We start from the raw sequence: 14,076 nt of genomic DNA on the forward strand, positions 1-14,076 counted from the left end.
GACCAACCTAGATAGCATATTCAAAAGCAGAGACATTACTTTGCCAACAAAGGTCCATCTAGTCAAGGCCTGGTTTTTCCAGTGGTTATGTATGGATATGAGAGTTGGACTGTGAAGAAAGCTGAGCACTGAAGAATTGATGCTTTTAAACTGTGGTGTTGGAGAAGACTCTTGAGAGTCCCTTGGACTTCAAGGAGATCCAACCAGTCCACTCTAAAGAAGATCAGTCCTGGGTGTTCTTTGGAAGGAATGATGCTGAAGCTGAAACTCCAGTACTTTGGCCACCTCATGAGAAGAGTTGACTCATTGGAAAAGACTCTGGTGCTGGGAGGGATTGGGGGCGGGAGGAGAAGGGGAGGACAGAGGATAAGATGGCTGGATGGCATCACCGACTCGATGGATATGAGTTTGAGTGAACTCTGGGAGTTGGTGATGGACAGGGACATGCTGCGATTCACGGGGTCACAAAGAGTTGGCCATGACTGAGCGACTGAAAGGAACTGAACTGAACTATAAAGCTAAACTGCATCTTACCACAGGATCCAGCAATTGCACCACCATGTGTTTATCGAATTGAGTTGAAAACGATGTCCACTCAAAACCTGCACATGTGTTTTTTACAGTAGCTTTATTCAAAATTGTCACAAACTAGAAGCCAACATTCACTGCCAACAAGTGAATGGATAAACAAACTGTGGCACATTTAGACAATGTGATATTAGTGACCTCTGTAAAGAAATGAGCTGTCAAGCCTTAAAAATATAGAGGAGTCTTGTGCTTATTGCTATTACCTATGTCTATTGCTAAGAAAACTAGTCTGAAAGGCTATATATGATTCCAACTACATGACATTTTGGAAAAGGCAGCAATTCTATTCTAGGTGTATAATCAAAAGAAACTTTTGAACATGAAACCGAATATATATCAAGATATTTATCTTTTCCATCATTAGTAAGATGTGCAGAAGTAAAAATGAACAAATATAGCAATATAGGACACATTGGTGAATGTCACAAACATTATATGGTGTGAAAAATGCATATACTTTGACTACATTGGTATAAAACATAAAAATAACTATTTTATGTATATATACAATGTAGTAAATCTATGAAAATCAAAATAGTGGAAAACTGTTAGAAGGAATAGGGCTTCATGATTGCAGAGAGGCACCTTAAACTTCCAGCATGCTGGGCGTTGTCATGTTGACCAGGATGGTGGTAACATGGTGTTTTCTTTATGGTTGTTTTTCAAATGAACATATATGTCTTCTACACTCTTTTTATGTAGTTTATATCTCACAATAAAATTAATGATAAAAGGATGGATGAAAGAAAAGAGAGGAGAGGTATGAGTCTATGTTTTCACAGCTTTTGACTGGAATGAGGAGATAAAACAGCAGCAATAGAGAAAGGCACACAGAGAGAAATTTCTTTTCCTAAAGTTCAAAGAATCTGGAATAAATATCTAGCTTGCAATAATAATACGGGAAAAGAGAGGGAGAACATGTTTTGATCTCAGTTGATTTTAGTTTAAGAGTTGCATTTGTCTATCTACAAACATCTAAGAATCAAAATGCAAAGAGATAGAGTGGTGTTTTGAATGATGCCAGTGGCTCTAGCACTGGAGTCCGACTGGGGCTCTATTGGAGGAAAGATTAGTCCAAGGATCAAGCACCACACAGATTTTGTTCCACATTTTCCTCACCCAGAATCCTGCAAGTCCTTTGACATTGCATCCTAATCCAGTGTCTGAAATAATAATCCAGTGTGCTGGAATAATTCTGAGATCAAGTGAAGAATAAGGATTGGATGTATTATGGGTGGAAATTTGGGAGAACTGGAGACAGGGTAGCAGTGGCTTTTGTTGTAAATGAAAGGAGGAACTAAAAAGGAAGAGGAAAAAAATTCCCCACTGGAACAACAAGGGAAAATGTAGTTCTTGTGGCCATATGGAAAGAGGTATATCAAATAAAATTTTGAAAAGCCTCCTGTACTTTCCGTTCTTATAAAATTGAAATATACTAGTCATTAGGCTGCCAGTAAGTTATAATAAATTTAGGAAATTTTAATGCAATACATTAGCTCAATTGAAAACAGAAGTGTCAATTTGACTTTAATAGATTGAATATTGAATATATATTCCTCTACAAAGGAAAATTAGTGTAAACTTCATTTCTAAGTTGATGCACAAATTCAACCTCTGTTCAACTGGGCCAGCATATTTAATTCTCTTCTTCTGAAGAATTATATATGACAGTTTCTAAGGTGATTTGGGCCAGAAAAACTTCTTTTGATACTATATTTTGTATACTGAGGTTTAGTTCAGATAAGTTCAGTCGCTCAGTTCTCTCCGACTCTTTGCAACCCCATGGACTGCAGCACGCCAGGCCTCCCTGTCCATCACCAACTCCCGGAGTTTACCCAAACTCATGCCAGTTGAGCTGGTGATGCCATCCAACCATCTCATCCTCTGTCATCCCCTTCACCTCCCATCCTCAATCTTTCCCAGCATCAGGATCTTTTTAAATGAGTCAGTTTTTCACATCAGGTGGCCAAAGTGCTGGAGTTTCAGCTTCAACATCAGTCCTTCCAATGAATATTCAGAATTGATTTCCTTTAGGATGAACTGGTTGGATCTCCTTGCTGTCAAAGGAACTCTCAAGAGTGTTCTCCAACACCACAGTTCAAAAGCATCAATTTTTCAGCATTCAGCTTTCTTTATAGTTCAACTCTCACATCCATACATGACTACGGGAAAAAACATAGCCTTAACTAGATGGGCCTTTGTTGGCAAACTAATGTCTTTGCTTTTTAATATGCTCTCTAGGCTGGTCATAACTTTTTTTCCTAAGGAGTAAGCATCTTTTAATTTCATGGCTGCAATCACCATCTGCAGTGATTTTGGAGCCCCCCAAAATAAAGTCTGACACTGTTTCCACTGTTTACCCATCTATTTGCGTCAAGTCATGGGAACAGATGCCATGATCTTAGTTTTCTGAATGTTGAGTTTTAAGACAACTTTTTCACTCTCCTCTTTCACTTTCATCAAGAGATTCTCTAGTTCCTCTTCGGTTTCTGCCATAAGGGTGGTATCATCTGCATATTTGAGGTTATTGATATTTCTCCCAGCAATCTTGACTCCAGCTTGTGCTTCAACCAGCTCAGCATTTCTCATGATGTGCTCTGTATATAAGTTAAATAAGCAGGGTGACAATATACAGCCTTGACATACTCCTTTTCCTATTTGGAACCAGTCTGTTGTTCCATGTCCAGTTCTAACTGTGGCTTCCTGACCTGCATACAGGTTTCTCAAGAGGCAGGTCAGGTGTGCCCATCTCTTTCAGGATTTTCCACAGTTTATTGTGATCCACACAGTCAAAGGCTGTGGCATACTCAATAAAGCAGAAACGAATGTTTTTCTGGAACTCTCTTGCTTTTTCTATGATCCAGCAGATGTTGGCAATTTGATCTCTGGTTCCTCTGCCTTTTCTAAAACCAGCTTGGACATCTGGAAGTTCACGGTTCACGTATTGCTGAAGCCTGGCTTGGAGAATTTTGAGCATTACTTTACTAGCATGTGAGATGAGGGTAATTGTGCAGTAGTCTGAGCATTCTTTGGCATTGCTTTTCTTTGGGATTGGAATGAAAACTGACCTTTTCCAGTCCTGTGGCCACTGCTGAGTTTTCCAAATGTGCTGGCATATTGAGTGCAGCACTTTCACAGCATCATCTTTTAGGATTTATAATAGCTCAATTGGAATTCCATCACCTCCACCAGCTTTGTTTGTAGTGATGCTTCCTAAGGCCCACTTGACTTCACGTTTCAGGTTGTCTGACTCTAGGTGAGTGATCACACCATCATGATTATCTGGGTCTCTTAATATTTTTTTCTTTGGAAATATATTTCTATGGTCTCTGCTCAACAACAAAGTCCTTTAGTGTAGGATCCAAGTAGCAAGGTGGTGCTTTTCTCTTACATGTTCATTTGGTCAGTAATTATTTATTGGGCTAAATTGCTAGGAACTTAAAAAGGTATAAAGATTCAAAGAAAAATAGGACTTGGTCATATATGTGGGTTAGATGATGGTTGGAGAAAGGGGGTTCATTAGAGATGAGCAGATGCTTAGAATATAATATAGTGAATCCAATAATGAAAGTAACATATGGGCTCTGAAAACTCAGATTAAGAGCATCTTGCCCAGGTTTGGAGGAGTACAAGTTAAGTCAGAAGAGTTTTCATAAGTAATCTTATTCTTAACAGGAGAATAAATTGTAGTAGTTAGAATCTGCAACAGGCAAAATGAAAAAGTATTCTAGATAAAAGAAGAACTTGAATAAGGTGAAATCAATGAAAAACACACAATGTGTATATAAAGGAAATATACTAGCTGTTCTTTGCTGATGACATACAAATATTAAGACGGGAAATAGGATAATAAATTAGGTCATAGTTAGGTGGGGTCTTCATCTTACAGAGGTTCACACACAAAGTTAAAAATATTGGCCATTATTCTATAACCAGAAAATATGTTTTAAGCAGATATATGACCCAATCATGGCTGTGGGCTAGGTAAGTCATTCTGAGACTCATGCGGAGTACAGAGCTGATAAGAAGTATGATAACAGGGTAGATCAAGAGGGAGGCTTTAGATCAATCCATGGAAGAGGTGATGAAATCCTGAACTAAAGCAAAAATGATGGAAATAGAGATTCATGCAAATGAGTCAGGAATTACTGTTTCAAGTGCCAGAGAGCCAAATCCAAAATGCATGAGCAAAACAGGAACAAAAAGCCTGAGTATAAGCACAAATTGATAAGGGGTACTAATGATTACACCATCATGCATTGCTTTGGCTCCAAATCCCAAATATGCTTCCAATTTAGCTCTATCTTCAGGCATATTTTTTTCTCTCTCATAGGCTCCAAAATCACTGTAGATGGTGAGTGTAGCCATGAAATTAAAAGAGGCTTGCTCCTTGGAAAAAAAACTATGACAAGCCTAGACAACATATTAAAAAGCAAAGACATCACTTTGTCAATAAAGGTCCATAGAGCCAAAGCTATGATTTTTCCAGTAGTCATGTATGGATGTGAGAGTTGAACCATAAAGAAGGCTGAGCACTGAAGAAGTGATGCTTTTGAACTGTGATGCTGGAAAAGATTCTTGAGAGTCCCTTGGGCTGCAAGGAGATCCAACCAGTCAATCCTAAAGGAAATCGATCCTGAATATTCATTGGAAGGACAGATGCTGAAGCTGAAACTCCAATCCTTTGGCCACCTGATGTGAAGAGCTGACTTCATTAGAAAACACCCTGATGCTGGGAAAGATTGAGGGCAGGAGGAGAAGGGGGTGACAGAGGTTGAGATGTTTGGATGGCATCACTGACTCGATGGATGTGAGTTTGAGCAAACTCCAGGAGATAGTGAAGGACAGGGAAGCCTGGCATGATGTAGTCCATGGGGTAGCAAAGTGTCAGATACGACTTAGTCTTTGAACAGCAACGATGTAGTGACAGAGCTCCACTCTCACAATCTTGCAATTCTAAACATATATAAAACAGGAGCTTCGTTTTTATACCGAAATTTCACAAAACTCTTGAGATTTTCTTTGGTTATAAAAAAAAAAACCACAGATGCATCATTGAACAAATGACAGTGACTGAGTACAATGGTGAAGGACTTAAGGAAATCATAAGAGATCCAGGTTTTCAAGTATGAAAGAAAATATATAGACAGAATATTTTTTAAAAAGCTATATGTAGGCATGAAGATGCAGTTCTGTTACCCCGAGTGGGATATCTCAATGAACATTCTAGAAAACTTTGGATACTGTTCATAAGATGGACTGGGCCTTTCCTCTAACCAAAACAGACAAACAAATAAATAACAACAACAACAAAAAAAAACATTGTTACTATTAATTTTTTAGAAAAAGAAAAGGTGTTTATAAAGAAATGAAAATTTATAAATTGCAAATAAGAGTCTGAATCTTAGCACTCTGGGTCTAAGATATAAATTTGAATATTATAAAAATATGTATGGTTTAGATTTACACATAATTACCCTGGAAAACTGTGTAGAATGAGAAGCATGGTATATTGAAGATAAAAAACTGGTCTCTAATAATGATCATTATTGTACATAACTATATTCCTGGCTCTCCTCCTCTATTTTTTATTTCCTATAGCAACCTTTGAGCTCCAAATTCAGTGCAAAGAAATCTAGGCCTTAAAGACTAAGAATATTTCATAAGTTTAGACAAATTGTAAATGCAGCTTCAACAATTGAAACACAAGTTGTAGTTACCTGAGGCCACAATCTTTTTCTACCCACACTGAATAGCACCTGTTCAAAGAAGATAACATTGATAAAACTACTGTTTCTACAAGGTTTGCACACCCACAACAACATAAATACCAAAGCATTGACCTTCCTGCTTAAAGCATCTTTCTAAGCTATAAAATAGAGACCTGTCTACAGGATGATTCACATCAGTAATCCAATATAATCTGCTGGTCTCAAAATCTTTGACATATTTTCCATTTTTTATTCTTTTCTTGCCCAGGTCAATATACTTACAGAAACACTAAGGCCTAAATTATTATCAAATTATTCAATTGTTGAAAAAGGAGAAAGAGTCTCAGTTAATCTAATTTGTCACAACTCATTAAGACACAGAAATACTAGTCTTCTGTTAAGAAGGAAAAAGTTGGGCACACATTACTACAGGAGTTAAAACTGCTTGCAGGATTTTTGATTACTTGATTCAATAAAATGAAATTGAATCAACAGCATCACCTCCTTTAACATGGATAGAGCCTACCAATGGTGCTTAGGCAGACAGGCATAGACTACTCATTCAACAAAGTCATGACCAATTCTACTTGTGAATGACACATTAGTGAAATACGACAGTAGTCATCTACAGACATAAACCCCAGAACTGTGAAAAATAACTTTGTGAATTCACATACCTTTTTCTAGTTTTATAACAAAAGTGTGGCTATCTAATATAAACTAATTTTCAACACTTCTCAATTCATTGGCTTTTAAGAATAATAGAGTCATAAACTGGGCTTCCTTGGTGGCTCAGTGGTAAAGAATCCACCAGCCAACATAGGAGATGCAAGTTTGATCCCTGGGTTGGGAAAATCCCCTAGAGAAGGAAATGGCAACCCACTCTAGTATTCTTGCTTGGGAAATCCCATGGACACAGGAGCCTGGTGGGCTACACTCCATGGGGTCACAAATAATTGGACATGAGTCAGAGACTGAAGAGTCACAAATCACATGATTTTGTATTGCTTGTTTGCTTAGCATCCATGATGAAAGTGAAAAGTATAGGTGTTAGTCGTTCAGTTTTGACCCTATGGACTGTAGTCCATCAGGTTCCTCTCTCCATGGAATTTTCCAGCAAGAACATTGGAGTGGGTAGCCATTCCATTCTTCAGGAGATCTTCCTAACCCAGGGATCAAACCCAGGTCTCCTACATTGCAGGCAGATTCTTTACCATCTGAGCCAACAACATCCATGATATGACAGAGGAAAAACTATGACCATACATATATATTGTTAATTTTTAAATGTTTTCCTCATAAAGCACAGAAGAATTACATTGAACACAGTCATTGGATTTACAATTTTTGAATGTTAACTGACTTTATCTAATTTTAATTGAAGAAAACATCTCTTTGTTTGGGGGATTGAGAACTTGTTCATTTTTCCTTGCCGCATTATATTCCTATCAAGGGTGCACTTTCACTCTCCCTGATACCATCTATTATTTGTATTCAGATGTGTAAAGGATATAAATCATACAATTTACATCCCCATGGACTTTCATGGCTCATATACTCATAAAAGCCAACATCACTTCAAGTATTGTTGGACATCCTCTCCTTTATCTGTGTGTATTATTTTTCTTTCCTACATAAACTTTACTGACTTAAGGGGAGTAAACAGATCCCTGAACTCGTTTCTTCTTATTGGTTTCTTTTGTTCCATATCACTCATTATACATTTCTCTTAATTAACAAGACGTATCCTTTAGGATTGTTTTTCTGTTTTCACTTCAGCATATTTCCATTAATTGTCAGCAATTACATATAAAAAGCCATACTAAATAACAAATATGAGCTTCCTAAAAGGGAAAGAAAAAAGCCAAAAATTTCTTTCACTCTAAAATCTCGGAAAATTTTATGGTATTCAAACTCATCCAGTGAAATAAACTCTGGAACTATATTTACTTTATAAACCAAGATAATGCAAAAGACAATAAACTTCTTGAGAGATTACTTCTTGTCTAAATTATACAGTATCCTTGCAAACTTCTTGTGATAGAGCATAGCATCTCTGCTTCATTTCCTTTATAGACATATAATCTTTAGTCTCCCTGTGACTGATGACTTTCCTTGTATTCACTCTTCTAAAGTATACCTCAAGGTGATTTTCCCCATATAGCACTAGTCCTTCAAAGCTCTGTGAAATCAAGTTTCTTTAATCAAATGTGTTTGGAAAAGGTTGTATACACTTGAATATTCATAATGCACATTAGCATTCCAAGCACTTGATTCACATATTCATACCAATATGACCACCTGAACGCTTCTATAGACAAATGTTCTCACATTCAAAAATGTCCCACACTGACTCATGATATCCCAGAAAATGTCACCATCATTTAATCAATGAGCCAAGGCCAGAGGTTTGCTGTTATCCTTGATGTGTCCCTAAATCTCACTGTGGCAGGTAGAATTCTAAAATGTCCCAGATGATCCAGGCCCTTTTCAAATCTCCTTCCTGAGACTGTGGAAGAACCAGTTAGTATAATGAGATATTAGTTCCATGATTATGCTATATTGTGTGGCACAGTTGACTGTGAGAAAGGGAGACCATCCTCACAAGGATAGGAACTTTGCGCCAAAAGTGATCTGAAGTGTAGAGGGACACTCCACAGGAGGGAGATTCTGTACTGTAGGTTTCAAAATACAGTTGTTACTTGGCAAGGAATTCAAGCACCTTCTGGTTGCTAAGAACAGTCCCCAACTGACAGGCAGTAAAATATGGGGCCTCAATTTTAGAACCCTGAGAAAAGTTGTTTTGCCAACAACTTGAGTGAGCTTGGAAGTGCATTTTCCCTAGAAACTCCAAATAAGAACTAAGAAATCCCTGATTTCAGCCTTGTAATTCCTAAATAAAATTTCCAGCCACAACATGCTGGACTTCTGACTTACAGAACTGTGAGCAAGCAAATGGGTATTAGGTTGTTAAATTGGTAATTTGTTATGCAATAGAAAACTAGCACACTCAAACCCCAACGCCACCAATTTCTGTTGAATCTATTCTGTACTTACAAATTTGTCTACTTTCCATCTCATTAACCACCATCCTGATCTAAGTCGCCATCTTTTCTCACCTAGACTTCAAATTTCCTGCTGACATATCCTCTTAACTGTCTATTCTTTACATAGAAACTAGGGGGTCTTTTTTAAAGACATAATTCTATTCTTATCAAACCTCCTCTGCTTTAAAACCTACAATTACTTCTCATTACTTTCAAAGCACAATTTTTTCAACAGATGTAGAAAATAAACTTATGGTTACTGAGAGACTCAATTCCTCTCTCAATTCCTTAGGGCTTCCTTGTAGCTCAGTCAGTAAAGAATTTCCCTGCAGTGCAGGAGACCTGGGTTCAATCCCTGGGTCGGAAAAATCCCCTGGAGAAGGAAATGGCAACTCACTCCAGTATCCTTGCCTGGAAAATCCCATGGACAGAGGAGCCTAGTGGGCTGCAGTCCATGGGGTTGCAAACAGTCTGGCACGACTGAGCAACTAACACTTTGATAAGAAGTCCGGACTTCCCAAGGAGGAGAGAGGGTCTGGGGCTCTCGAAGAGGAGATGGGGGTCTGAAACTCTCAAGGAGGAGGAAAGGACAAACGTCTTTTTTTTTTTCTCTCTCTACGTTCCTTAGTCTTAGTCACATAAAACCTTTTTTTCTTTAAGTCCGGAACTAATGACTACACAAAAAACAAGTCAGTTTAAACTCTATACTAAGGATTATATAACAACAATGTATCCTGTTTGAGGACAGTTTCTCACTCCTGAAAACTTTGTGACTAATCCTGTCATCTTAAAATGTAAATTGTGAGAGTGGGTCTGGCAAAATGTTTACAACCTTGAGACATTCTTTTGATTTATTATAATAACTAATTTAAAAAGTGAAAGAAATGGCAACCCACTCCAGTATTCTTGCCTGGAGAGTTCCATGGACAGAGGAGCCTGGAAGGTTCCCAGTCCATGGGATCGCAAGAGTTGGACACGAAGTAGTGACTAAACCACCACCACTGCCCCTGCTTAGACTAGCGAGGGGGGCACTCTCCGTCCCCCTTCTGATGTCTATGTCAGAAGCTTTCTCAGTCCCTTTTCATTCTATAATAAAACTCTGCTACACAAAAGCTCTAGAGTGATCAAGCCTGGTCCCTGGTCCCAAAGCTATATCTTCAGAGATCACGACTCTGACATCATTCACCATAAGCTATCATTTTTCATTTCTGTTCAACTCAGCCGCTGAGTCATGTCCAACTCTTTGTGACCCCATGGACTGCAGCACGCCAGGCCTCCCTGTCCATCACCAGCTCCCGGAGTTTACCCAAACTCATGACCACCGAGTCGATGACACCATCCAACCATCTCACACTCTGTCATCCCCTTCTCCCCCTGCCTTCAATCTTTCCCAGCATCAGGGTCTTTTCAAATGAGTCAGTTCCTTGCATCAGGTGGCCAAAGTGTTGGAATTTCAGCTTCAACATCAGTCCTTTCAATGAACATTCAGGATTGATTTCCTTTAGAATGGACTGGTTGGATCTCCTTGCAGTCCAAGGAACTGTCAACATCCATACATGACTACAGGAAAAACCACAGCCTTGACAAGATGGACCTTTGTTGGCAAAGTAATGTCTCTGCTTTTGAATATGCTGTCTAGGTTGGTCATAACTTTTCTTCCAAGGAGTAAGCATCTTTTTATTTCACGGCTGCAGGCACCATCTGCAGTGATTTTGGAGCCCCCAAAAATAAAGTCTGACACTGTTTCCACTGTTTCCCGTCTATTTGCCATGAAGTGATGGGACCAGATACAATGATCTTCGTTTTCTGAATGTTGAGCTTTAAGCCAAATTTTTCACTCTCCTCTTTCACTTTCATCAAGAGGCTCTTTAATTCTTCTTCACTTTCTGCCATAAGGGTGGTGTCATCTGCATATCTGAGGTTATTGATATTTCTCCCAGCAATCTTGATTCCAGCTTGTGCTTCATTCAGCCCAGTGTTTCCCATGATGTAATCTGCATATAAGTTAAATCAGCAGGGTGACAATATACATCCTTGACATACTCCTTTTCCTATTTGGAACCAGTCTGTTGTTCCATGTCCAGTTCTAACTGTGCTGACCTGCATACAGGTTTCTCAAGTGGCAGGTCAGGTGGTCTGGTATTCCCATCTCTTTCTGAATTTTCCACAGTTTTTGGTGATCCACACAGTCAAAGGCTTTGGCATAGTCAACAAAGCAGAAATAGATGTTTTTCTGGAACTCCCTTGCTTTTTCTATGATCCAGAGGATTTTGGCAATTTGATCTCTGGTTCCTCTGCCTTTTCTAAAACCAGCTTGATCATGTGGAAGTTCATGGATCACTTACTGTTGAAGCCTGGCTTGGAGAATTTTGAGCATTACTTTACTAGTGTGTGAAATGAGTGTAATTGTGTGGTAGTTTGAGCATTCTTTGGCAATGTCAAAGTTATCATTATCAAGGGGAAAAGAAAAGCAGGGATAAATTGGGAAATTGGAATTGACATACACGCACACTATATATAAAATAGATAAGTAATAACGACCTTCTATATAGCACAGGAAACTCTACTCGCTACTTTATAATGACTTATATTGGAAAGGAATCTAATAAACAGTGGATATATGTATATGCATAACTGATTCACTGTGCTACACAGAAGAAACACAACATTCAAATCAACTATGCGTCAATAAATTTAAGGTAAAAAAATCCTTAACTGAAACTCTGCCTATCTCTCCTACCATTACAGTGGTAATTTTTCTGTTCCAGAACCATGTTTCTTTCCATGTCCTATTCCCTTTCCCAGGGCACTCTGCTTTCTTCTTCAACCCCATGTCCCCCAACTAATCCTTGTGAATTATGAAGGAAACAATCTAAAGTTACATTCTCCGGGAAATTTTCTTTACCCACAGGTCATTATAGTCCCTCTTCATATATCATAGCCTGGAGAAAGGATAGGCTATCCACTCCAGTATTCTTGGGCTTCCCTCATGGCTCAGATGGGAAAGAATCCACCTGCAATGCAGGAGAACTGGGTTCGATCCCTGGGTTGGGAAGATCCCCTGGAGGAGGGCATGGAAACCCACTCCAGTATTCTTGCCTGGAGAATCCCATGGACAGAGAAGCCTGGTGGGCTACAGTCCATGGGGTCACAAAGAATCAGTTATGACTGAGTGACTAAGTACAGCACAGCACTTAGCCACATACCATACTTTTCTACCATAGAATTTAACAGAATTGTTTTCATGGAACTCAGTATTACTGTGATTCAATATACTGTCTTAGTTGATCTTTGAGTGAAACAATAACTTCAGAACTTCTAGAGTATTTTAACTGTCCTTTTCTTCAATCCTTCCTTCATATATTGCCAGAATGACCTTGCTAATGTGCAAATATTGAAACTTTCCTCTCTTTCATAAGCTGTTTAATACTTCCCCAAGGTACAGAACTTTTATGAAGAAAATATAGCACCAGGTATAAAATGAGATTTTCCTGGACTAACTCTGCCTATTAAAAACCAATAACCAAGTTTATAATTTTATCCCACGTAAGGTTTATTGACTTGTGGGAATTAAGCAGTCCACTTTTTTTTTATTGTGAATACCAACTTATTTCCATTAGTTCTAGCCATCCTATTTTATGTGTATCCTATAGAATATCTTCTGTGTGGTTTCTTCTAGTCAGTTTGAAGTATTTTGGCTCTTGCACCTCAATAGTTTGGAAATATTCTATTTCAATCTTGATCAGTGGTTATGCTAAAACTTTTCACACTCATTTAATATTATATTTTCTATCAAAATCTACCGTTAATCAGTCTTTGACTTCACATTAAACAGGATCAGAGTCTTCTTGGGCCTTTAAATCCCCAACTCCACACTCATACCTGTACACATTTAGGCATATACATGTACTCCTGTGCTAAAACTACCAAGATGTTAGTTGTTAGTCATTGCCTTGTGTTGTTTTAATGTTATGCATCAGTAGTAGCTTAGACTTAACCACAGATTGATTTTACAGTTCATTTGTTGTTGCTGTTGTCCACCACACTTCCAAGAATACATCATCCTCAGCCTTTAATTCAGTTTTCATTTTATTGGTGTGCATACTTATGTAATTATATCAAGTAAGGCCTGAGAGTGGGTAAACTCTGGAGACATATCTATTTTTCCATTTCACCCGAATGCTAATGTTTTCCTGGGCATGAGAAATGAGGTCCAATGTAATTTCTTGTTAGTGCTTTGATGATACAGCTTCACTGTGTTCTAACAACTAGTCTTAATGATCAGACATCTGATGCCAAAACTGATTTTTATTTTTTGTAGGTAACCTGATTTTCCTTTCTGAAAACTATTAGGAATATCTCCTTTTGTTTGTTGTGGCCTAATACTTCACTCACTTGCTCAGAACAATGTTCAACCTCCTTTTTCAAAAGTTGATGCCTTTTAATCTTTCTTCAGTCCTGGGAAATGTCTTCTATGATTTATTTGTTTCTTGTCTACCATTTTTCTCTGTTACTCCCTTCTGAAACTCCTCCTAGAGGTATGTTGAAACTTTTAGAGATTTCCTCCACTTCCCTTAACTTTCATGCCACACTGCCAACCTCTTTAACTTGTTCTGGGAGGTGCCTAGAGTTCAGTTTTCAATTAACAATTTACTCAGCATCTATAACTATTCCTTTTAGCCCTTCTTTCAAATCCTAATTTTAATGATCTTATTTTTTTTATCTCTAGG

This window comes from Bison bison, unplaced genomic scaffold (genome assembly GCF_000754665.1).
Source record: "Bison bison bison isolate TAMUID 2011002044 unplaced genomic scaffold, Bison_UMD1.0 scf7180017864459, whole genome shotgun sequence".
In the NCBI taxonomy this organism is placed as follows: domain Eukaryota; kingdom Metazoa; phylum Chordata; class Mammalia; order Artiodactyla; family Bovidae; genus Bison; species Bison bison.